The 26,214-nt window shown below is 42.1% G+C and overlaps 1 protein-coding gene across 3 annotated transcripts in view; it reads left to right on the forward strand.

The window, feature by feature from the left end:
- Nucleotides 1–26,214, forward strand: part of LOC139751041 (uncharacterized) — a 181,911-nt gene that overhangs the window by 111,929 nt on the left and 43,768 nt on the right. Inside the window, exons 1-3 of one of the 3 annotated variants that reach the window (XR_011713269.1) lie at nucleotides 1,806–8,034; nucleotides 24,171–24,418; nucleotides 26,065–26,179. The gene's annotated coding sequence lies outside the window, so the exon portion shown is untranslated. Of the gene's footprint in view, nucleotides 1–1,587; nucleotides 8,035–24,170; nucleotides 26,180–26,214 lie in introns of those variants that run through there. The other 2 variants (XR_011713268.1, XR_011713272.1) reach the window with 2 other exon arrangements.

Below are 26,214 nucleotides of genomic sequence, written 5' to 3' on the forward strand. Positions count from 1 at the left end.
AAGAGGGTGTTTTGAAATGGTTTGGTCACATGGAGAGAATGAGTGAGGAAAGATTGACCAAAAGGATATATGTGTCGGAGGTGGAGGGAACGAGGAGAAGAGGGAGACCAAATTGGAGGTGGAAAGATGGAGTGAAAAAGATTTTGTGTGATCGGGGCCTGAACATGCAGGAAGGCGAAAGGAGGGCAAAGAATAGAGTGAATTGGAGCGATGTGGTATACCGGGGTTGACGTGCTGTCAGTGGATTGAATCAAGGCATGTGTATGGGGGTGGGTTGGGCCATTTCTTTCGTCTGTTTCCTTGCGCTACCTCGCAAATGCGGGAGACAGCGTCAAAGCAAAAAACAAGAGAAAAAAAAAAAAAAATATATATATATATATATATATATATATATATATATATATATATATATTTTTTTTTTTTTTTTATACTTTGTCGCTGTCTCCCGCGTTTGCGAGGTAGCGCAAGGAAACAGACGAAAGAAATGGCCCAACCCCCCCCATACACATGTACATACACACGTCCACACACGCAAATATACATACCTACACAGCTTTCCATGGTTTACCCCGGACGCTTCACATGCCTTGGTTCAATCCACTGACAGCACGTCAACCCCTGTATACCACATCACTCCAATTCGCTCTATTCTTGCCTCTTCACTTTAATCACCCTTCACTCCATTTCATTTGCCCCCTGTTCTACTCCGCACATATATCCTCTTGTCATCTCCTCACTCATTCTCCATTCCCAAACATTTATACCCCTCTTCTCTCTCTCAACACGCTCTTTTTCCATTTCATGATCAGCCACACCTGTATCATCACGAACAACAACTGATCACTCCAAGTCTCTCATCCCCACAGACTTCATATTGCCCTCTTTCAAAACTCTTGCATTCACCTCCTCTATACCTCCATAAACAAATTAAACAACCTGCACATCACACACCCCTGCCAAACTAATTCATGAAACAATCATTTTTTGGTTCTACACATAGATGCCTTACGATTTGATGAAAAATTTACTGCATTGTTGCCTAAACATGAGAGTTGGCTATTACCTAAGTGCAACTGAAATTCAATGCTTCTAGCACTGAACCTAAATGCCATGGAAAACAGTTCGCTGATTGATAAGGTACTTTCTAATTACATTCTCAATCAAAACGTTATTTTCACATCTACTTATCAACTGAACCATCAATTTTTTATCTCTTCATCCTTCACTACTCACACAACTCGCCTTCCCTTTTACAATATCCACTTTTCTCTCTAATAGGCTCATTGAATTCCTTTAGGCTGGTTGCTCTTGGCCTACTGGGTTACATACTTTAATATCAAATATATCGTACTTTTTATTTCCCTACTGCACAGACCAACTGCGCTTGCCGCTTCTTCGAAAGTTTACCCCTGGGGGGGGGGGGGGGGGGGGGGGGGGGGGGGGGGGGGGGGGGGGGGGGGGGGGGGGGGGGGGGGGGGGGGGGGGGGGGGGGGGGGGGGGGGGGGGGGGGGGGGGGGGGGGGGGGGGGGGGGGGGGGGGGGGGGGGGGGGGGGGGGGGGGGGGGGGGGGGGGGGGGGGGGGGGCACCAGCAGCAACACTAACACCTCTCCTGGCTGGAGCTCTCGGGTTCTGGTCGTACCAGATTTTCATGTCCTGGGACTCCTGGTTCTTACTGGCCAGCTCATGAACTCTTAACAATCTTCTTGACATCACATAAACAGCTCAGCAAATTTGGAGAGTCGTCACTACCTAACCGCTTTTCCTTCAGGATACCCCCCCCCCCCCCAAATGGGCTAAACCCCGTTGACAACTGCACAGCGTCTCTCAGGGCAAATACAGCCAACGGGACACCCTCATCCCAATCAATTCCAAGTTCTTCACAATCCATTCTCAAAGTGTTCTTCACAATCCATTCTCAAAGTGTTCTTCATTGTTTGATGAAACCGTTCTAAGCTACCTTGACTTTGAGGGAGGTATGGACTTGAAAGATTGTTTCATGTGAGGTCCTTTTAAAATTCTTTTAAACATAGCGGAAGTGAAATTGTTCCCTTGATGACTGAATTATTTATGGCAATCCTACCCACGAAAAATGTTTGACTTCCTCATTACACTGTTTTTAGTATGTGTATTCCTCAGCGGAATTACTTCGGAAAGCTAGTTGACAAAAACACATGATAGTCAGCAAATAATTATTTATAAGAGTTTTTGGCAAAAGTGCAACACAATCAGTTATGATCTTACTAAAAGGCTTGCCAAAAGCTGGAATAGGTTTTAGTGGAGCCGATTTGGTTTTCTTTCTCTCTGACGAGTTGGACAACTATTATAAAATTCAGCAACGTCATAATACTAGGCCAATGAAAATGCGTCAGTATCCTACTCACAGTCTATCTTGTAGATGTTTAGATAAACAAGAATCATGGAATAAAGCAGTAATATTGCTATACACCCGAGGAACTACAATTGCTTTTTCATCTCCCAGTGACCTGATATAGGAACACTTGAAGGTTTCCACTTTTTCATTAACACCCAGCCATGAATACAGAATCCAACTGACTCATCATCCAACTGGTCATTTCTCTTTGCTTCATCCCAACCTTGCTTCAAACTACCGTCTTCCAAAATGAAACTTTATTGCCTCGTATTTATCAACTTTGAAATTTGGATGATCTAGTTTTAACCACTTTGTCACCAAACTTGACATCACACTCCTCCTCAAATAGTTCACTTAACCTTATATCATCATCTGTAACCTGAACCATCGCTCCAATAACTACACATACAGCATATACATCGGTAATTTTCACACTGCAATAATCATCACGTACAGATTGCAAGTCGAAAGGTATGTATTAGTACCCCCGTCAGGAACTACCTCTACATCAATAGAACTTTACGTTCTATCAGTGTTAGGAACAGGCATCATCATTTGTTTTAGGAACAAACAAATCATTTATCATGCTTAACAAGGTCAATTGGATTATCTGTCATTTTTGGTTGTAAAACTACTGTCTAGCCAAATAGTTCCCTAAAATGTTCATTACAAGGATAGGAAGTTCATCATTCACACTAACTTTACCATAAACAAATCCAGTCTCAAGATTAACATAATGCAGCGTAATGGTCAGTCCTGCTCCTAACCCTCTCATACGAGCCTCACCAAATATGACTCAGTGGTCCACTCATGCAATTCCTTGTTAGCCCCGTTGTCCCATCATGAATAATCAATTGATGAATTGCCCTCTAACCTGTTTATCTTGAGCATTGCTAAAGCTTTGCAGAGACAAGGCTCCTCGTTACGAACTGTTGTTCTCCAACTTCCGGGACGGCGCAGGAGCCGTTGGCTGGCAAATGCGTCGCAGGGTTGTGCACACACTCGAGAATATCTGTGTGCAGAGGAACAGGAAAGGAGTAGGAGGCCACGAGAGGAATTATTGGTAGCTTCCCCGCTCTGTTCAAGAAGCCTGATGATGATGACGGTCTTCTACCTCCAGCCATCCCACCTCATCCACGACGAAGACGGGAGCGAAGAGGAGTTATTATATACTACCGTCTTGTCACTTCTCTTCCAGCCGTCAGAGAAGGGAGGAAGGAAAAACAATGATTATCATAGTGTATGTAGCTACCTGATTGATCCTGCCATTAGTCATATGCTTGTCTCGAAGATCAAGCCATGCATGTGCAAGTCCAAACCGACTAAAGGCGAAACCACTAATGGCTCATTAAATCAGCTATGATTCATTGGATCTATAAACCTACTTACTTGAATAACTATGGGAATTATAGAGATAACACACGCACCACATCTCTGACCGCAAGGGAAGATACAGATAACACATGCACCACATCTCTGACCGCAAGGGAAGATACAGATAACACATGCACCACATCTCTGACCGCAAGGGAAGATACAGATAACACATGAAGCACATCTCTGACCGCAAGGGAAGATACAGATAACACATGAAGCACATCTCTGACCGCAAAGGAAGATAGAGATAACACATGCAGCACATCTCTGACCGCAAAGGAAGATAGAGATAACACATGCAGCACATCTCTGACCGCAAAGGAAGACAGAGATAACACATGCACCACATCTTTCCGTAAGGGAAGAGAATTTATTTGTTCAAAACCAGTCAGACCTCGATTCCCAGTAACGGAAACCAACTCTGGTGGTCCGGGAAAGTTTTCTGTTTAAGGCGCCGTGACCTGAAATCCATTCACAGAGAGAAGCGGGTGTAATACTGCGAGCCGTCGAGCGCCGCGTTTCTTGCGGTGTCCAGCGCCCCACCTCCGGCCCATGGAACAGGTGAGGCGGTAGCCGAGGTCTACCGGATTCCCCTCCGAAAAAGAACGCGACGCCTACTTTCGAGCCAGTGCGCACCCATATCCGCATCTGGTCTCCGAGGTAAGAAGCCTGTGGTCGATAGATTAGAGTAGTAAAGGGAAGCCGGGAAATTAAATCCGTAACTTCGGGCCAAGGATTGGCTCAGAGTGTCAGGCCTGTGTGGGAAGCGGGCCTGGGCAAGGTGAAAGAGGTGGCAACCCGCTACTCCGAACCGAGCCCAGACCGGCGTAGTTAACCACCCTTCCGTAGAACCTGCTAGGCTGCGTGGGCGTGTGCTCGGGCGGCGGTTCCGTGGGCCCTCTTCCGAAAAGGTAGGCTTTTCCCGGCTAGGTTGAAGACTTTTGTCTCGCCAAACGACAGGTCGAAGCCTCTTCCTCCTCCTAATGATAATAATGTACATAGTCGAACAGTTGCACAACAACCGAAAAGTCGAGGGTTAAGAAAAGACGAACTCTGGCAGACAACACTTTCCAGTTCAGGTTACAGGTTCAATGGCTGGGTGACTGCCAACGCAGTCCACATCAGCACAACCCTCACCTCCTACTCGCACCCTGGTCAGCTCAGTAGTCTGGTGGCGGCCAATCCGAAGCAGTGATTCAGTGGCGTGACCAATGACGTCGCACCTCATAGTTCCGGTGGCTCCGTCAAGGGTATCTTCAGTTCACAGGACCTCGTCGACCGAGCCAGTCAACCGAGCATCAACTTGATCGAGACCAGTTTCTGTACTTCCAGTGGCCGATCAGGGGCTGAGAAGGTAGCCCGGTTAAATAGCTCTGAAACTAACACGTTCAATATCATCCGGTGGAATTGTAGAGGCCTTAGGGTAGGGATAAGGAATCACTACAAGTGTTGCTTGTAATGTACAGGCCATCCGTAATCTGTCTACAAGAGACCAATCTAAACAGGACTGTCGAAGACTGTTCTGTTCTACATAGCTAGCATTCGTATAGAAGAGATGAGAATCATGGGGTAACTATCTACGTCCACCAAACCCTATCCCATACAGGAGTGACTTCAAATTCTACTTTAGAAGCTGTCGCATGTAGACTAAAATTCAATAACACATACTTGGCCATTTCGCTATACTGCCCAGTCCGCAATGCACTTGACGATGATGAGCTAAATTCACTTATTAATCAGTTACCCCACAAGAAACTAATTTTAGGAGACTTTAATGTTCATCATCATCAGTGGGGAAGTATCAGGACAGACTCTATTGGGAGACAAATGGTTAACTTTACACTCGATTCAAACCTCATTTATCTGAATGTTGGTAGTGGAACTCGGGTAGACGACCGGAGAAGCAATATCTCAGCTATTAATTTATCTTTGTCACTACCAGACATACTGAGTAATATCACCTGGGGTACTTACGACGTCTCCCAGAATTCAATTACAGGAAAGCAGATTGGTTGTCATTTGCTAGACAAGCCTTCCTAGATATATCTGGTGATGACATTGGTACAAAAGTCCTCAATATAACTACTACTATGTTGATGGCCGCTGAGAATTTTATACCTAAGGTTTCTACAATTTCCAGTAAGTATAGTTCCTTGGTGGACACCAGATTGCCAAAATATTTTGCACTGCGTGAGCGCAATGGCAGATACAGGATTTTCGACAAAGAGCCCTCAGTTAACTTTATAGCCTACAAACATGCGAGGGATTAGGCAAGAACAATACAAGCAAAAAGACTCCTGGCATAGTTATATCTCAGCTATCAGCAAGGACACACCCATCAGTCAGGTCTGGTCCACAATCAAAAGAATTAATAAAAGTTACAAACCACCACTATCTCCACACCTCACCACGGAAGAAGGCTACCTAGACAACCCAGTTGACATAGCCAACGCTCTCGCCAGGAGGTTCTCAGATATCAGTAGCTCGGCCAATTACGACCAACGTTTTCCCCACCACAAACGCCACAGAAGATCCCGAAGAACATCCATACAACAAACTATTTACAATGGAAGAACTACTTCTTGCCCTGAAATCTTGTGTTTCTAGCCCAGGACCCAATGGGGGTCACTTACGGGATGATTCAGCATGTTAGCATTGTACAATGAGATTTGGAGGCCTCGAACGTTTCCAAAGTCATGGCACTTTGCGCACGTCACCCTATCCCAAAAGGTTCTAGACGCCTTACGAATTCGTTTGTCCTATTACGTTGACAAGCTGCATTTGCTAAGCCATGGAAAGAATGGTAAATAGGCTTTTTTTTCTTAGAATCGAAAAATTTATTATATTATCAACAGTGTGCTTTCCGTAGTAATAGAGGCACAATGGATCATTTAGTAAATATAGAAAATTCTGTTTTAGGTTCATTTAGTAAAAAGATCATTTACTTGCAGTATTTTTGGATTTAGAAAAAACGTTCGACATGACATGGCGAAATAGAATCTTAAGCAAAGCCTCGGTTTGAGAGGCTATTTACCCATTTTGTTGAGAAATTTTTAAGTAACAACATTTTCTGTCAAAATTGCAACACAACGTCACAGGAGACTGGGTTGCCGCAAGGCAGCGTTCTTATCCCATTTTTTTTTTTTTTTTATTATGATCAGTGATATTCTGACTCCAGCTTCCGTCCCGTGAAATCTTTATCAATTTATGCTGATGATTGTGCACTATGGCATTCCTTGCCTAATGCATGATTTTCGGCTGAGCGAGTTCAAGCTACAGTTGAGTCCGTTCATCGTTGGTCACTTAATTGGGATTCATGTTTTTACCGAACAAAGTATTGCGGTTGCTTTTTCCTGGAAAAACATTATCCCGAATTGTCAGTTAACGTTAGGTAACCCGATCCCTTTTCGCAATAATTTTGGGATTAGGTTGGTTGGGTTGGGTTACGTTACGTTAGGTTGGATTAGGTTAGGTTGGGTTGGGTTAGATTAGGTTAGATTAGGTTTTTCTCATGGCGGTTGGTTAGGTTAGGGTAGGTTTTTCTCATGTTAGCGGTTGATTAAGTTAGGTTTTACTCATGTTAGCGGTTGGTTAGGTTAGGTTAGATTTTTTCTCATGTTAACGGTTGGTTAGGTTAGGTTAGGTTTTTCTCATGTTAGTGGTTGGTTAGGTTAGGTTAGGTTAGGTTTTTCTCATGTTAGCGGTTGTTAGGTTAGGTTTTTCTTATGTTAGCGGTTGGTTAGGTTAGGTTAGGTTTTTCTCATGTTAGCGGTTGGTTAGGTTAGGTTTTTCTTATGTTAGCGGTTGGTTAAGTTAGTTCAGGTTTTTCTCGTGTTAGCGGTTAGTTAGGGTAGGTTTTACTCATGTTAGCGGTCGGTTAGGTTTTTTATGTTAGCGGTTGGTTAGGTTAGGTTTTTCTTATGTTAGCGGTTAGTTAGGTTAGGTTAGGCTTTTCTCATGTTAGCGGTTGGTTAGGTTAGGTTTTTCTTATGTTTGCGGTTGGTTAGGTTAGGTTTTTCTCATGTTAGCGGTTGGTATGCCGCGAGTCAGCAGTTGTAGGTAAACAAATATGGAAAGCGGAGAAGCTCCATGTTCCACTCTCCAGCAAGCAGCAGCATGTCTTGGTGGCGGAGAGGACCCATTTCATCCAGTGCAAGAGCCAGGATTAAATATTATACACCAAAGAAAATATGGGAGGAGATAGCAGTAATATTTAATCCAGGAGCTCTGGACGAGCTGCTTGCTGCCCACCAACTGAAACGGTCCTGGGACCACATAAATCGAAGGTAAGCGATTCATGCATTATAAATTGTTCTATTTCTTCCTGAAATTGGTAATGCTTAAGGAAAGACACGCTTGGAAATTACGAATTTAATAGAGAATATTGAATAGTTGCCTTAAGTAGGAAGGGCTATATAAGAGCATGAAAAGTGAGGACTCTGCAAGAGGCTGGTCCTAAGTCTGGTCACCCTATACCTGCCAGCCTAAACCCCAAAACACATTCAACCTACGTTTAAATCTACCTAAAGACCTACGTAGCTTCCACTACTGTACTTGGCAGCTTGTTCCATAAATCTACTACCCTTTTCCCGAACCAATATTTACCCACAACCGGCCTGAATCTATATTTTTTTCTAATTAGAATCCATTATTTCTTGTCCTATCTGGTGACGCCATTCACCCATTTAAGAATTTCAGTCATATCCCCTTTAACCCTGCTCATAAGTGAGTGTTAATTGTCTTTTTAGATATTCTTCGTAAGTGAAATTCTCCATGAACAAGCAAAATATGAGAGAATTCTTATAGGAATTACTGAAGAGAGGCCCCATAGCAAGGCAGGGTAAAAATACATTTAAGTTAGGTAGAGCCTAGTCATTTAATTAATTTAATCTAGGTGAGGTGAAGGAAGTTTTACCTTCTTCCTAAACTATAGGAATACAATATATATATATATATATATATATATATATATATATATATATATATATATATATTATATTTTTAATACTATTCACCATTTCCCGCATTAGTGAGGTAGCGTTAAGAACAGAGGACTGAATCTTTGAGGGAATATCCTCACTTGGCCCCCTTCTCTGTTCCTTCTTTTGGAAAATTAAAAATGAGAATGGAGGATTTCCAGCCTCCCGCTTCCTTCCCTTTTAGTCACCTTTTACGACACACAGGGAATACATGGGAAGTGTTCTTTCTCCCCTATCCCCAGGGATGTTATATGGTTGCAAGGCATGGGCTATAGATAGAGTTGTGTGGAGGAGGGTGGATGTGCTGGATTTGTATGTAGCATTTATGAATCTGGATAATGCATATGATAGGGTTGATAGAAATACTTTGTAGAAGGTATTAAGAGTATATGGTGTGGGAGGTAAGTTAATAGAAACAGTGAAAAGTTTTTACCAAGGATGTATGGCATGTGTACGAGTAGGAAGAGAGGAGAGTGATTGGTTCCCAGTGAATGTTGATCTGTGGCAGGGGTGTGTGATGTCTCCATGGTTGTTTAATTTGTTTATGTATGGGGCGGTTAGGGAGGTAAATGCAAGAGATTTGGAGAGAGTGGCAAGTATTCAGTCTGCTGGAGATGAGGGGGCATGGGAAGCGAGTCAGTTGCTGTTCGCTGGTGATACAGCTCTGGTGGCTGATTCTGGTGAGAAACTGCAGAGGTTGGTGACTGAGTTTGGTAAAGTGTATGAAAGGAGAAAGTTGAGAGTAAATGTGAATAAGAGCAAGGTTATTAGGTTCACTAGGGTTGAGGGACTAGTTGATTGGGAGGTAAGTTTGAATGGAGAAAAACTGGAGGAAGTGAAGTGTTTTAGATATCTAGGAGTGGACTTGGCAGCAGATGGAACCATGGAAGCAGAAGTGAGTCACAGGGTGGGAGAGGGAGCGAAGGTTTTGGGAGCAATGAAGAATGTGTGGAAGGAGAGAATATTATCTTGGAGAGCAAAAATGGGTATGTTTGAAGGAATAGTGGTTCCAACAATGTTATATAGTTGCAAGGCATAGGCTATAGATAGGGTTGTACAGAGGAGGGTGGATGTGTTAGAAATGAAATGTTTGAGGACAATATGTGGTGTGAAGTGGTAAGGGTAAGAGAGATGTGTGGTAATAAAAAGTGTGGTTAAGAGATCAGTGGATGATGTGTTGAAATAGTTTGGACTTTGATTTTACTCAGGGCCCCTAGTACACTATGATAGGTATACATATGTGCAATACACCACAATAAGGTATACAGGAGCATCCACTAAGATAACCTATTAAAGTTTTACAGACTTATTTCCAGTAGGGTCCTTTTATTTTAGCAAGATGAAGCAGTCAACAAAGGAACCACCGCACCCCATACAAAGCTCATATGCACATTGTACACCCCTCTCTTTAAAAGTGAAAAAGTTTGAAAAACACCATGCATAATATTACATTCCTAGTAATATACATAATCATATAGTTCTGAGAATCTTTCTTCGTCAATAAGATGTTTCCTAACTGCTGATCTAAACAGGTATGATAGAAGGTATGAGCTGCAGTTCCCTTGGCTCTTGTTACATAAAAGTTAAATTCACAATCTTTAGTCCTTGTTGATTGGTTATTTACTACCCAATGAAAATTTTCTGTAAGATATGTGGGTGCTCTGTTGTTGTATATGTTAGAGACTATTCAGTTTTATTAGCTTAACCTTGTTCTCTACACTTAACATCTTTACTTTCTCTCTCTGCTTGGCCAGTGTGAGCTCTGGGGTCTAGTCCTAGAATAAATCTAATAATTTTGTTTTGACACATTCGTGCTGCTTTTTGGATTCACTGCTTACTCCAGAGTACCAAGAACATGCATAATCAAAATGAGGTTGAATTAAAGCAGAACATAAGGTTTTCTTAATTTTCTGATTAAAGCCATTTGCTTGTCTGTATAGAAATTTTAATCTTGCATTTATTCTCTTGATTATGAACTGACAGCTTAACTCCCCAGAGGCACATTGGTCCAAATAAACTCCTTAGGACTTCACTGACTTTACACGTTTTATTACCTGACCAGTATGTGTTATTGCAAAGTTATTAACCTTTTCTAGCTTTCTTTTAGATCCTACTATCATAACTTTGGTTTTTCCTAGGTTGAGACAGCTTGTTATTAATCTTTTCCCAATCTATGTGAGATAACATTATAGCTTGTGCGATACAGTTAGAATACTGTCATCAGCATAAAGAAGTTGGCATGAGACATTAATTTTCATGTCATTTACGTAGCATAAAAAGAATAATGGTCCTAAAATACTTCCCTGTGAAACTCCACAAAATATATTACAAGGCTTGGAGTAATATTCATCATTTTAACTACCTGATTCCTTCCAGTCAGATGAGTAAAACCATTCCACAGACTTTATCCCCATTGCTTCTAATGTTTCACACAAAATGTGATGATCAGCCATGTCAGATGCTTTTTTGTAGGTCCAAAAGTAGAAGTCTTGTATAATTTCCTTTTGATATACTGGTCTTAAGTAAGTCTAAAACATAGACCAAACATGTATCTAAGGAGTACTTTCCCCTGAATCCTGACTGATAATTGTGATTTGCTTACTGATCATAAACAACCCTTTTCAGTACTTTTAATATTACATTTAGTATACTGACTGGTTTGTAATTTTTTACTCCTTGCCTGTTTTTCTTTTTGTACAATGGTTTGACTATAGCTTCCTTTTGCCTAGCCGGTACTTTACTTGCACTTATAGATTTATGTGTTATTGGTCCTTTTAGTACTGGTATCCTTTATGAACTTTGCTGGTAAACCATCTACCCCTGTACTTTTATTAGCTCCTAGTCCTTTTATGACACTAAGAATATTCTCTTCTCTTACCTATGTAAGCCTAAAACTGTTTTCTGTAAATGCTTTTGATCTATGATAGTTTTTAAAGTTATAAGAACCAGTGCTAAAAATCCAAGGAGCATATGGTATTTATTAACTAAATCTGATGCTACATATGTAAAGAATTTATTAAAATATGTTGCCTATCTTTTTTCCATCACAGTTCATCTTCAATCTTGAGGACTGTTTTTGAATTTTCCTTTAGTTTACCTGAGTTACCTAAGTTTTTCAGTTGCCACAATTTTTTGCTGTCATTATTGCTTTCTTGTATTTTATAAAAAATATAACCTGATGTAATTTTCGTTATGTCTTGTTGTAATTTATTTCTTACTTTCCGGAACCAGTCAAATTTTTCTTTCTTGCCTTTAACTTTCTTGTATTCAGCCAGAAGTTCAAACCTTTCCTTTAACCTCTCAAGAATTTCTGTAGTCATCCAGAGCTCTGTCCTTTGAGTCTTACTTCCTTTATGGGAGCAGCCTTGTCAAGTACTTTGATTACAATATCCCTAAAGTTATTCCATGCTTCATCGACTGTTTCAGCATTATAAACTTGATTCCAATTCTCTATTGTTAATTTTTCATTAAATTCCTGTGCATTGTATGTTTTCATTGACCTAATTTTAGAATTGTTATGTTTATTTATACATTCCTTAAAAACTTTCTTTGTACAATATGTTACATAGTGATTACTAATTCCTATAGGCATTACTCCATATTGACTAATTTTTTCTGTTTTACTTCATATAACATAATCCAGAATCATAGCTGATTATCGTGTTTCCCAGGTTATTTCATTTGTTAACTGCACCATTCCATACATTTTCAAAGTATTCATATACTTTTTATACAGGTATCTTAATTTTTTATAAACACAAATATTCATGTCCCAAGAATGAGTGAGGAAAGATTGACAAAGAGGATATGTGTCAGAGAACAAGGAGAAGCAGGAGACCAAATTGGAGGTGGAGTGATGGATTGAAAAAGATTTTGAGCACTTGAGGCCTGAACATATAGGAGGGAGAAAGGCATGCAAGGAATAGTGAAATGGAACGATGTGGTATACCAGGGTTGACGTGCTGTCAATGGAGTGAACTAGGGCATGTAAAGTGTTGGGTAAACCATAGAAAGGACTGTGTGGCCTGGATGTGGAAAGGGAGCTGTGGTTTCGGTGCGTTACACGACAGCCGGAGACTGAGTGTGAACGAATGTGGCCTTTTATGTCTTTTCCTGGCACTATCTCGCTGAAGGGGGATGCTATTTCCTGTGTGGCGGGGTAGCAACAGGAATGGATGAAGGCAAGCAAGTATGAATATGTATATGTCTGTGTATGTATATGTTGATATGTATATATGTGTATATGGGCATTTATTTTTTATTATTATACTTAATTGCCGTCTCACGTTAGTGAGGTAGCGCAAGGAAACATACGAGGGATGGCCCAGTCCACCCACATACATGTGCATACATAAACCCCCCCACACACACATATACATACATATACATTTCACTGTATACATGCATATACATACACAGACATACATATATACATGTGTACATATTCACCCCCTTCCAGTGAGGTAATGCCAGGAACAGACAAAAAAGGCCACATTCATTCACACTTGGTCTCTAGCTGTAATGTGTAATGCACCGGAACCATAGCTCCCTTTCCACATCCAGGCCCCACAGACCTTTCCATGGTTTACCCCAGATGCTTATATGCCTTGGTTCAAGCCATTGACAGCACGTCGACCCCGGTATACCACGTCATTCCAATTCACTATTCCTTGCACGCCTTTCTCTGCCCTGTATGTTCAGGCCTCGATCGCTCAAAATCTTTTTCATTCCATCCTTCCACCCCCAATTTGGTCTCCCGCTTCTCCTTCTTCCCTCCACCTCTGACACATATATCCTCTTTGCCAATCTTTCCTCACTCATTCTCTCCATGTGTCCAAACCATTTCAACACACCTGCTCTCTCAACCACACTCTTTTTACTACCACGCATCTTTCTTACCCTTTCTTGACTTACTTGATCAAACAACCTCACACCTCATATTGTTGTCAGACATTTCATTTCCAACACATCCACCCTCCTCCGCACAACCCTAACTATGGCTCATGCCGCACAACCATATAACATTGATGGAACCACTATTCCTTCAAACATGCCCATTTTTTCCTCCGAGATAATTTTTTTGCCTTCCACACATTCTTCAATGCTCCCAGAACCTTCGCCGCCTCCTCCACCCTGTGACTCACTTCTGCTTCCATGGTTCCATCCACTGCTAAGTCCACTCCCAGATACCTGAAACACTTCACTTCCTCCAATTTTTCTCCATTTAAACTTATCTCCCAATTAACTTGTCCCTCAACCTTACTGAACCTAATAACCTTGCTCTTATTCACATTTACTCTCAAATTTTGTTCTTTCACAAACTTTACCAAACTCAGTCACCAACCTCTGCAGTTTCTCACCCGAATCAGCCACCAGCAGTGTATCATCAGCGAACAACAACTGACTCACTTTCCATGCCCTCTCATCCACAACCGACTGCATACTTGCCCCTCTTTCCAGAACTCTTGCATTTACCTCCCTAACCTCCCCACCCATAAACAGATTTAACAACAATGGAGACATCACGCACCCCTGCCGCAAACTGACACTCACGGGGAACCAACCACTTTCCTCTCTTCCTTCTCGTACACATGCCTTACATCCTTGGTAAAAACTTTTTACTGCTTCTAGCAACTTACCTCCCCACACCATATGCTTTTAAAACCTTCCATAAAGCATCTCTATCAGCCCTATCATATGCCTTCTCCAGATCCATAAATGCTACATAGAAATCCGTCTGTTTTTCTGAGTATTTCTCATACATTTTGCAAAGCAAAAACCTGATCCTTACATCCGCTACCACTTCTGAAACCACACTGCTCTTCCCCAAACTGATGCTCTATACATTCCTTTATCCTCTCGGTCGATACCCAACCATATAATTTCCCAGGAATACTCAACAAACTTATGCCTCCATAATTTGAACACTCACCTTTATCCCCCTTGCCTTTTTACAGTGACACTATGCATACATTCTGCCAATCCTCAGGCACTTCATCATGATCCATACATACATTGAATACCCTTACCAACCAATCAGTAACACAGTCACCCCCTTTTTTAATAAATGCCGCTGTAATACCATCCAAACCTGCCGCCTTGCCGGCTTTCATATTCTGCAAAGCCTTCACTACCTCTTTTCTGATCACCAAACCATTCTCCCTGACCCTCTAACTTTGCACACCACCTCGACCAAAACATCCCATATCTGCCTCTTTATCATCTAACACATTCAACAAACCTTCAAAATACTCTTTTGATCTCCTTCTCACATCACCACTACTTGTTATTACTTCCCCATTAGCCCCTTCACAGATGTTCCCATTTGTTATCTTGTCTTATGCACTTTATTTACTTCCTTCCAAAAATCTTATTCTCCCTAAGATTTAATGATACTCTCCTTTGCCAACTCTCAATTGCCCTCTTTTTCACTGCTTTCACCTTTCTCTTAACCTCCTGCCTCTTTCTTTTATACATCTCCCAGTCATTCGCACTACTTCCCTGCAAAAATCGTTCAAGCGCCTCTCTCTTCTCATTCACAAATAATCTTACTTCATCCCACCACTCACAACCCTTTCTAATCTGCCTACATCACACCTTTCTCATGCCACAAGCATCTTTTGTGCAAGCCATCACTGCTTTCCTAAATACATCCCATTCCTCCCTGTAGTGATAGGAATGGATTAATGCAAACAAGTATGAATATGTACATGTGTATGTATATGTCTGTATGTGTATATATATGTTGATATGCACATGTGCGTATGTGGGCATTTATGTATATATACGTGTATATGAGTGGATAAGCCATTCTTCAGCTGTTTCCTGGTGCTACCCTGCTGATGAAGGGGGTGGCAATGCTGTTTCCTGCGGGGCAGATTGGAGCTGGGAAAGGCTGAAGGCAGTCAAGTATGAAAATGTACATGTGTATAAATGTATATGTCTGTGCTGTATATGTCTGAGCTGTTTCCGTGTGTCCTAAATTCTTACGGCCTGGACCCACAGCTCGCGTCTGGCTGCTGCATCCCACACGAGGGTTGTCAAATGTCATACCTGTGCATGCATATGTATATGTTGATGTGTATATGTATATATATGTGAGTGTATGGCTGTTTATGTATTTATATATATAATTATATATATTATTTATTTATTTATTTTGCTTTGCCACTGTCTCCCACGTTAGCGAGGTAGCGCAAGGAAACAGACGAAAGAATGGCCCAACCAACCCACATACACATTTATATACATACACGTCCACACACGCAAATATACATACCTATATATCTCAACGTATAAATATATATATACGCACAGACATATACATATATACACATGTACATAATTCATACTGTCTTCCTTTATTCATTCCCATCGACACCCCGCCACACATGAAAAAACAACCCCCTCCTCCCGCATGTGCATGAGGTAGCGCTAAGAAAAGACAACAAAGACCACGTTCATTCACTCTCAGTCTCTAGCTGTCATGTAATAATGCACCGAAACCACAGCTCCCTTTCCAAATCCAGGCCCCCACAGAAGTTTCCATGATTTACCCCAGACGCTTCACATGCCCTGGTTCAATCCATTGACAGCACGTTGACCCAGATATACCACATCGATCCAATTCACTCTATTCCTTGCACGCCTTTTACCCTCCTGCATGTTCAGGCCCCGATCACTCAAAATCTTTTTCACTCCATCTTTCCACCTCCAGTTTGGCCTCCCACTTCTCCTTGTTCCTTCCACCTCTGACACATATATCCTCTTGGTCAGTCTTTCCTCACTCATTCTCTCCATGTGACCAAACCATTTCAAAACACCCTCTTCTGCTCTCTCAACCACACTCTTTTTATTACCACACATCTCTCTTACCCTATTATTACATACTCGATCAAACCATCTCACACGACATATTGCCCTCAAACATCTCATTTCCAGCACATCCATCCTCCTCCGCACAACTCTATCTATAGCCCATGCCTCACAACCATATAATGTTGTTGGAACCACTATTCCTTCAAGCATACCCATTTTTGCTTTCCGAGATAACGTGCTTGACTTCCACACATTCTTCAACTCTCCCAGAACTTTCGCCCCCTCCCCCACTCTATGATTCACTTCCACTTCCATGGTTCCATCCGCTGCCAAATCCACTCCCAGATATCTAAAACACTTCACTTCCTCCAGTTTTTCTCCATTCAAACTTACCTCCCAGTTGACTTCTCCCTCAACCCTACTGTACCTAATAACCTTGCTCTTATTCACATTTACTCTCAGCTTTCTTCTTTCACACACTTTACCAAACTCAGTCACCAGCTTCTGCAGTTTCTCACCTGAATCAGCCACCAGCGCTGTATCATCAGCGAACAACAACTGAATCTTTTCCCGAGCTCTCTCATCCACAACAGACTTCATACTTGCCCCTCTTTCCAAAACTCTTGCATTCACCTCCCTAACAACCCCATCCATAAACAAATTAAACAACCATGGAGACATCACACACCCCTGCCGCAAACCAACATTCACTGAGAACCAATCACTTTCCTCTCTTCCTACACTTACACATATCTTACATCCTCAATAAAAACTTTTCACTGCTTCTAACAACTTGCCTCCCACACCATATATTCTTAATACCTTCCACAGAGCATCTCTATCAACTCTATCATATGCCTTCTCCAGATCCATAAATGCTACATACAAATCCATTTGCTTTTCTAAGTATTTCTCACATACATTCTTCAAAGCAAACACCTGATCCACACATCCTCTACCACTTCTGAAACCACACTGCTCTTCCCCAATCTGATGCTCTGTACATGCCTTCACCCTCTCAATCAATACCCTCCCTTATAGTTTCCCAGGAATACTCAACATAGTTATACCTCTGTAATTTGAGCACTCACTTTTATTACCTTTGCCTTTGTACAGTGGCACTATGCACGCATTCCGCCAATCCTCAGGCACCTCACCATGAATCATACATCCATTAAATAAGCTTACCAACCAGTCAACAATACAGTCACCCCCTTTTTTAATAAATACCACTGCAATACCATCCAAACCTGTTGCCTTGCCGGCTTTCATCTTCCGCAAAGCATTTACTACCTCTTCTCTGTTTACCAAATCATTTTCCCTAACCCTCTCACTTTGCACACCACCTCATCCTAAACACCCTATATCTGCCACTGTATCATCAATTACATTCAACAAACCTTCAAAATACTCACTCCATCTCCTTCTCACATCACCACTACTTGTTATCACTTCATGCATTAGCCCCCTTCACTGAAGTTCCCATTTGTTCCCTTGTCTTATGCACTTTATTTATCTCCTTCCAAAACATCTTTTTATCCTCCCTAAATTTTAATGATACTCTCCCACCCCAACTCTCATTTGCCCTCTGTTTCACCTATTGCATCTTTGTCTTGACCTCCTGCCTCTTTCTTTTATACATCTCCCACTCATTTGCATTATTTCCCTGCAAAAATCGTCCAAATGCCTCTCTCTTCTCTTTCACTAATGAACTTACTTCTTCATCCCACCACTCACTACCCTTTCTAATCTGTCCACCTTCCACGCTTCTCATGCCACAAGCATCTTTTGCACAAGCCATCACTGCTCCCCTGAATACATCCCATTCATCCCCCACTCCCCTTCCCTCCTTTGTTCTCACCTTTTTCCATTCTGTTGTCAGTGTCTCCTGGTACTTCCTCACTTAAGTCTCCTTCCCGAGCTCTTTTGCTCTCACCACTCTCTTCACCCCAACATTCTCTCTTCTGAAAACCTCTACAAATCTTCACCTTCCCCTCCACAAGATAATGATCAGACATCCCTCCAGTTGCACCTCTCAGCACATTAACATCCAAAAGTCTCTCTTCCGCCCTGCCTATCAATTAACATGTAATCCAGTAACGCTCTCTGGCCATCTCTCCTACTCACATACATATACTTATGTATATCTCTCTTTTTGAACCAGGTATTCCCAATCACCAGTCCTTTTTCAGCACATAAATCCAGTAACGCTCTCTGGCCATCTCTCCTACTTACATACATATACTTATGTATATCTCTCTTTTTGAACCAGGTATTCCCAATCACCAGTCCTTTTTCAGCACATAAATCTACAAGCTCTTCACCATTTCCATTTACAACACTGAACACCCCATTTATACCAATTATTCCCTCAACTGCGACATTACTCACCTTTGCATTCAAATCACCTATCACTATAACCCGGTCTCATGCATCAAAACCACTAACCCACTCATTCAGCTGCTCCCAAAACACTTGTCTCTCATGATCTTTCTTCTCATGCCCAGGTGCATATGCACCAATAATCACCCATCTCTCTCCATCAACTTTCAGTTTTACCCATATCAGTCTAGAGTTTACTTTCTTACACTCTATCACATACTCCCACCACTCCTGTTTCAGGAGTAGTGCTACTCCTTCCCTTGCTCTTGTCCTCTCACTAACCCCTGACTTTACTCCCAAGACATTCCCAACCACTCTTCCCCTTTACCCTTGAGCTTCATTTCACTCAGAACCAAAACATCCAGGTTCCTTTCCTCAAACATACTACCTATCTCTCCTTTTTTCTCATCTTGGTTACATCCACACACATTTAGACACCCCAATCTGAGCCTTCAAGGAGGGATGAGCACTCCCCGCGTGACTCCTTCTTCTGTTTCCCCTTTTAGAAAGTTAAAATACAAGGAGGGGATGGTTTCTGGCCCCCTGCTCCCTGTCCCCATTTAGTCGCCTTCTACAGCATGTGAGGAATGTGTGGGAAGTATTCTTTCTCCCCTATCCCCTATCTCCCCTTTTTTCTCATCTTGGTTATATCCACAGACATTTAGACACCCCTGTCTGAGCCTTCGAAGAGTATGAGCACTCCCAACTTGACTCCTTTTTCTGTTTTCCCTTTTAGAAAGTTAAAATACAAGGAGGGGAGTATATATATATTATATGTATATATATATATATGTGGATCAAGTGTTTGCTTTGAAGAATGTATGTGAGAAATACTTAGAAAAGCAAATGGATTTGTATGTAGCATTTATGGATCTGGAGAAGGCATATGATAGAGTTGATAGAGATGCTCTGTGGAAGGTATTAAGAATATATGGTGTGGGAGGCAAGTTGTTAGAAGCAGTGAAAAGTTTTTATCGAGGATGTAAGGCATGTGTACGTGTAGGAAGAGAGGAAAGTGATTGGTTCTCAGTGAATGTAGGTTTGCGGCAGGGGTGTGTGATGTCTCCATGGTTGTTTAATTTGTTTATGGATGGGGTTGTTAGGGAGGTGAATGCAAGAGTTTTGGAAAGAGGGGCAAGTATGAAGTCTGTTGTGGATGAGAGAGCTTGGGAAGTGAGTCAGTTGTTGTTCGCTGATGATACAGCGCTGGTGGCTGATTCATGTGAGAGACTGCAGAAGCTGGTGACTGAGTTTGGTAAAGTGTGTGAAAGAAGAAAGTTAAGAGTAAATGTGAATAAGAGCAAGGTTATTAGGTACAGTAGGGGTGAGGGTCAAGTCAATTGGGAGGTAAGTTTGAATGGAGAAAAACTGGAGGAAGTAAAGTGTTTTAGATATCTGGGAGTGGATCTGGCAGTGGATGGAACCATGGAAGTGGAAGTTAATCATAGGGTGGGGGAGGGGGCGAAAATCCTGGGAGCCTTGAAGAATGTGTGGAAGTCGAGAACATTATCTCGGGAAGCAAAAATGGGTATGTTTGAAGGAATAGTGGTTCCAACAATGTTGTATGGTTGCGAGGCGTGGGCTATGGATAGAGTTGTGCGCAGGAGGGTGGATGTGCTGGAAATGAGATGTTTGAGGACAATGTGTGGTGTGAGGTGGTTTGATCGAGTAAGTAAGAAGAAAGTTAAGAGTAAATGTGAATAAGAGCAAGGTTTTTAGGTACAGTAGGGTTGGGGGTCAAGTCAATTGGGAGGTAAGTTTGAATGGAGAAAAACTGGAGGAAGTAAAGTGTTTTAGATATCTGGGAGTGGATCTGGCAGCGGATGGAACCATGGAAGCGGAAGTGGATCGTAGGGTGGGGGAGGGGGCGAAAATTCTGGGAGCCTTGAAGAATGTGTGGAAGTTGAGAACATTATCTCGGAAAGCAAAAATGGGTATGTTTGAAGGAATAGTGGTTCCAACAATGTTGTATGGTTGTGAGGCGTGGGCTATGGATAGAGTTGTGCGCAGGAGGATGGATGTGCTGGAAATGAGATGTTTGAGGACAATGTGTGGTGTGAGGTGGTTTGATCGAGTAAGTAACATAAGGGTGAGAGAGATGTGTGGAAATAAAAAGAGCTTGGTTGAGAGAGCAGAAGAGGGTGTTTTGAAATGGTTTGGGAACATGGAGAGAATGAGTGAGGAAAGATTGACCAAGAGGATATATGTGTCGGAGGTGGAGGGAACGAGGAGAAGTGGGAGACCAAATTGGAGGTGGAAAGATGGAGTGAAAAAGATTTTGTGTGATCGGGGCATGAACACGCAGGAGGGTGAAAGGCGTGCAAGGAATAGAGTGAATTGGATCGATGTGGTTTACCAGGGTCGACGTGCTGTCAGTGGATTGAATCAGGGCATGTGAAGCGTCTGGGGTAAACCATGGAAAGTTCTGTGGAGCCTGGATGTGGAAAGGGAGCTGTGGTTTCGGGCATTATTACATGACAGCTAGAGACTGAGTGTGAACGAATGGGGCCTTTGTTCTCTTTTCCTAGCGCTACCTCGCACACATGAGGGAGGAGGGGGATGTTATTCCATGTGTGGCGAGGTGGCGATGGGAATGAATAAAGGCAGGCAGTATGAATTATGTACATGTGTGTATATGTATATGTCTCTGTGTATATATATGTGTACATTGAGATGTATAGGTATGTATATTTGCGTGTGTGGACATGTATATATATACATGTGTATGGGGGTGGGTTGGGCCATTTCTTTTGTCTGTTTCCTTGCGCTACCTCGCAAACGCGGGAGACAGCGACAAAGCAAAAAAAAAAAAAAAAGAAAGAAAATTTATGGATCTGGATAAGGCATATGGTAGAGTTGATAGAGATGCTCTGTGGAAGGTATTAAGAATATATGGTGTGGGAGGCAAGTTGTTAGAAGCATTGAAAAGTTTTTATCAAGGATGTAAGGCATGTGTACGAGTAGGAAGAGAGGGAAGTGATTGGTTCTTAGTGAATGTTGGTTTGTGGCAGGGGTGTGTGATGTCTCCATGGTTGTTTAATTTGTTTATGGATGGGTTGGTAGGGAGGTGAATGCAGAAGTTTTGGAAAGAGGGGCAAGTATGCAGTCTGTTGTGGATGAAAGAGCTTGGAAAGTGAGTCAGTTGTTGTTCGCTGATGATATAGCGTTGGTGGCTGATTCGTGTGAGAGACTGCAGAAGGTGGTGACTGAGTTTGGTAAAGTGTGTGAAAGAAGAAAGCTGAGAGTAAATGTGAATAAGAGCAAGGTTATTAGGTACAGTAGGGTTGAGGGACAAGTCAACTGGGAGGTAGGTTTGAATGGAGAAAAACTGGAGGAAGTGAAGTGTTTTAGATATGTGGGAGTGGATTTGGCAGCGGATGGAACCATGGAAGCGAAAGTGAGTCATAGGGTGGGAAGGGTGCGAACGTTCTAGGAGCGTTGAAAAATGTGTGGAAGGCAAGAACATTATTTCGGAAAGCAAAAATGGGTATGTTTGAAGGAATAGTGGTTCCAACAATGTTATATGGTTGTGAGGCGTGGGCTATAGATAGAGTTGTGCGGAGGAGGGTGGATGTGCTGGAAATGAGGTGTTTGAGACAATATGTGGTGTGAGGTGGTTTGATCAATTAAGTAATGTAAGGGTAAGAGAGATGTGTGGTAATGTGAAGAGTGTTGTTGAGAGAGCAGAAGAGGGTGTTTTGAAATGGTTTGGTCACATGGAGAGAATGATTGAGGAAAGATTGACAAAGAGGATATATGTGTCAGAGGTGGAGGGAACGAGGAGAAGTGGGAGACCAAATTGGAGGTGGAAAGATGGAGTGAAAAAGATTTTGAGTGATCGGGGCCTGAACATGCAAGAGGGTGAAAGGCGTGCAAGGAATAGAGTGAATTGGAATGTCGTATACTGGGGTCAACGTGCTGTCAGTGGATTGAACTACAGCATGTGAAGTGCCTGGGGTAAACCTTGGAAAGTTCTGTGGTGCCTGGATGTGGAAAGGGAGGTGTGGTTTCGGTGCATTAAACATGACAGCTAGGGACCAAATTTTAAAGAATATGGACTTTGTTGTCTTTTCCTGGCACTACCTCGTGCACATATGGGAGGGGAGGGGGTTGTCATTTCATGTGTGGCGGTGCAAGGAATAGAGTGAATTGGAACGATGTCGTATACTGCGGTCACCGTGCTGTTAGTGGATTGAACCATGGCATGTGAAGCGCCTGGGGTAAACCATGGAAAGTTTTGTGGGGCCTGGATGTGGAAAGGGAGGTGTGGTTTCGGTGCAAAATACATGACAGCTAGGGACCGAATTTGAAAGAATATGGCCTTTGTTGTCTTTTCCTAGCACTACCTCGTGCACATGCGGGGGGGAGGGGGTTGTCATTTCATGTGTGGTGGTGCAAGGAATAGAGTGAATTGGAACGATGTCGTATACTGGGGTCAACGTACTGTTAGTGGATTGAACCATGGCATGTGAAGCGCCTCGGGTAAACCATGGAAAGTTTTGTGGGGCCTGGATGTGGAAAGGGAGGTGTGGTTTCGGTGCATTAAACATGACAGCTAGGGACCGAATTTGAAAGAATATGGCATTTGTTGTCTTTTCCTAGCACTACCTCGTGCACATGTGGGGGGGAGGGGGTTGTCATTTCATGTGTGGTGGTGTGGCGACGGGAATGAATAAGGGCAGACAGCATGAATTATGTACATTTGTATATATGTATATGTCTGTGTGTGTATATATATGTATACGTTGAGATGTATAGGTATGTATATATGCATGTGTGAACGAGTTTGTATATACATGTGTATGTGTGTGGGTTGGGCCATCCTTTCGTCTGTTTCCTTGTGCTACCTCGCTAACGCGAGTGGATGGGGCATTCTTCGTTTGTTTCCTGGTGCTACCTTCCAAGATATGAGGTGAGTGCTAAGCACATGCTTGCCCTTCCAAATGGCAAAATCTTTTTGTACATACTTGAAAGTAGGCAAGTACCCTTACTCCTTGTCATCTTCATTTCCTTGCTCTTGCTCTTCTTCCATGCCTTCTGTATTTGTATCTTTCTTTTACTTTATTATTCTTTTCTTCTCTCTTTTCATAGACTGATTTATAGATACAGCAGTGTTATAGGAAATGGATATTTCCTTCCTTGTTTTATGTACAGGAAACAATATTAGGTGCAAGTTTGGCAGTATGAATGAATGTTATGTATCCATCATTTTCAATCATTCCATTAAGTTATGACTTATACAGGTCCAGGAGGTGGAGAGAGAAGATGAGGAAGTGGTCCAAAAGTGGTCCTAAAGGAAGAAGACTAGAAAGTAGCCCACAAGTAAGAGGATAAGAAAGTGTCCAAAAAGAAAAAATGCAAAAAGAAGAAAAAAGCTCCAGCAAAGGAGGAAGAAAATCTTAGTGGTCCGACGCAAAAGGATGCAGTTGGTACTTCATGGAAGACTGAAAGCAAGTAAAGCCAAGAAAAAAGGGAAAAGTTACAGCAACAGGTAAGAAGGATGGTATGGGCCTGCATACCCAAAGGAACGAGTTGTTATAAAATTTGAGGAAAATAACTTTATGACTTTATATGATGGTGTGTGGGTAATGAAAAGTAGAGTCCCTGTACTTCACAAAATAAAGGAAAAGAAGGCAATAATTGCAGCAAGGTAGGGTGATGAAAATGTATATGAAGATGAACTAACAGCAGTAGAGCTACAGATCCTTAATGAAAAGAAGATGAAGAGAGAGATGAGGAATGTACACAGGTTCCTAAGGAGGAAACTGATAAATTCAGAAAAACAGAAGATGAAAGAGTAAGTAGTGACTATTTTTTTTTGTTGGTAGTACTGTAACCAATGAGGGTAGGGAGGTGCTGCTACTTTGATAATCACAGAATTTGAAAAAGTTTGTGAGTGTCAGTACCTCAAGGGGATACTCCTGGTTCTCTAGAGTATCCAAGTTTCACTCTGCCTTGTCATAGTGACCTAATTACTACACCTTTAAGGGTGGAACTAAAGGGAGAGGCATTGCCCAACTCCATCATGGCAATCTTTTGAATGCATACAAACACTTGAGGTATGTTGGGATTTGTAGTTTTTTGGACACTTTTGGAGCCTTGTTGACTCTGGAAACATTGCATGAGAGTTGCATAGGACTGTCAAGGGTAAGGCACAAAAGGCTAAGAAGCAGCGCTTGAGTCTAAACAGATCTGCAGAGAATTGAAAGAGACAAGTGATTGAGGGTGTTGACAGTTGTGAAAGCAAAAAGAGGGAGCTTGTGGATATATTTCTTTTTTTTACATTATATCTTGGATGTGCTGGGGACTGGGGAAACCCATATCCTTGGGCAGGGTGTGTGGAGTGAAAATGGAGATGATGAATGAAAGTTATGGGAGGGGATGGAAGGAGGAGTTATATAGTCAGGAATGAATGTGGGAGAAGGGGAGGTAGCAGTTGTTACATGCATGGTTATGGAGGATGGAAGGAAGAGGATACAAGTGCAGGAGCCAGTAGCAAAAAGGGATGTAAGAAGGGCAGTGATGAGGCTGAAGATAGGAAAGGCAATGGAAGTTGATAGGATTACAGCTGAAATGCTTAAGTGTGGAGGAGAACATGTGATATAGTGGATGCACCTGATATATAATTTAGCAAGGAAACAGAAAGTTGTGCCTGCGGATTGTGTGAAAGCTATTGTTCTTTTATTTTATAGGAAAAGGTGCTAAGGATGGAAGTAGCATTTATAGGGGAAAAAGTCTGTGAAGTATACCAGGAAAAGTGTATGCAAGAATGTTGATTGATAAGAGTGATGGAAATACTGAAGTTTTAAGAAAGAAAGGGGATGTGTGGATTAGAATTATTTAGGTGAAGATGACAGTGGAAAAGTATATAGTGAAAGGTAAAATGTTTGTATGCAGCTTTTATGGATTTGGAGAAAGCCTGTGACAGAATCGGGGTAAGCTTTATGGGAGGTGTTAAGGGTATATGGTGTAGGAGGAAAACTATTGGATGGTGTGAAAAACTTTCCTAGAGAAGCAAATGCCTGTGTTACTAAGAGTGGATGGAGAGTTGGGAAAGTTTCGGTATTTATGTTGATATTAGGTAGGCCTGTGTGATATCACCATTGCTTTTTATTTTATTTTTTTCTCTTTATACAGATGTTCTGGAAGGAGGTAAATAAAGTGCGTAACACAAGGGAGCAAATGGGAACTTCAGTGAAGGGCGCAAATGGGGAGGTGATAACAAGTAGTGGTGATGTGAGAAGGAGATGGAGTGAGTATTTTGAAGGTTTGTTGAATCTGTTTGAT

Source organism: Panulirus ornatus, chromosome 10, assembly GCF_036320965.1.
Source record: "Panulirus ornatus isolate Po-2019 chromosome 10, ASM3632096v1, whole genome shotgun sequence".
Lineage (NCBI taxonomy): Eukaryota > Metazoa > Arthropoda > Malacostraca > Decapoda > Palinuridae > Panulirus > Panulirus ornatus.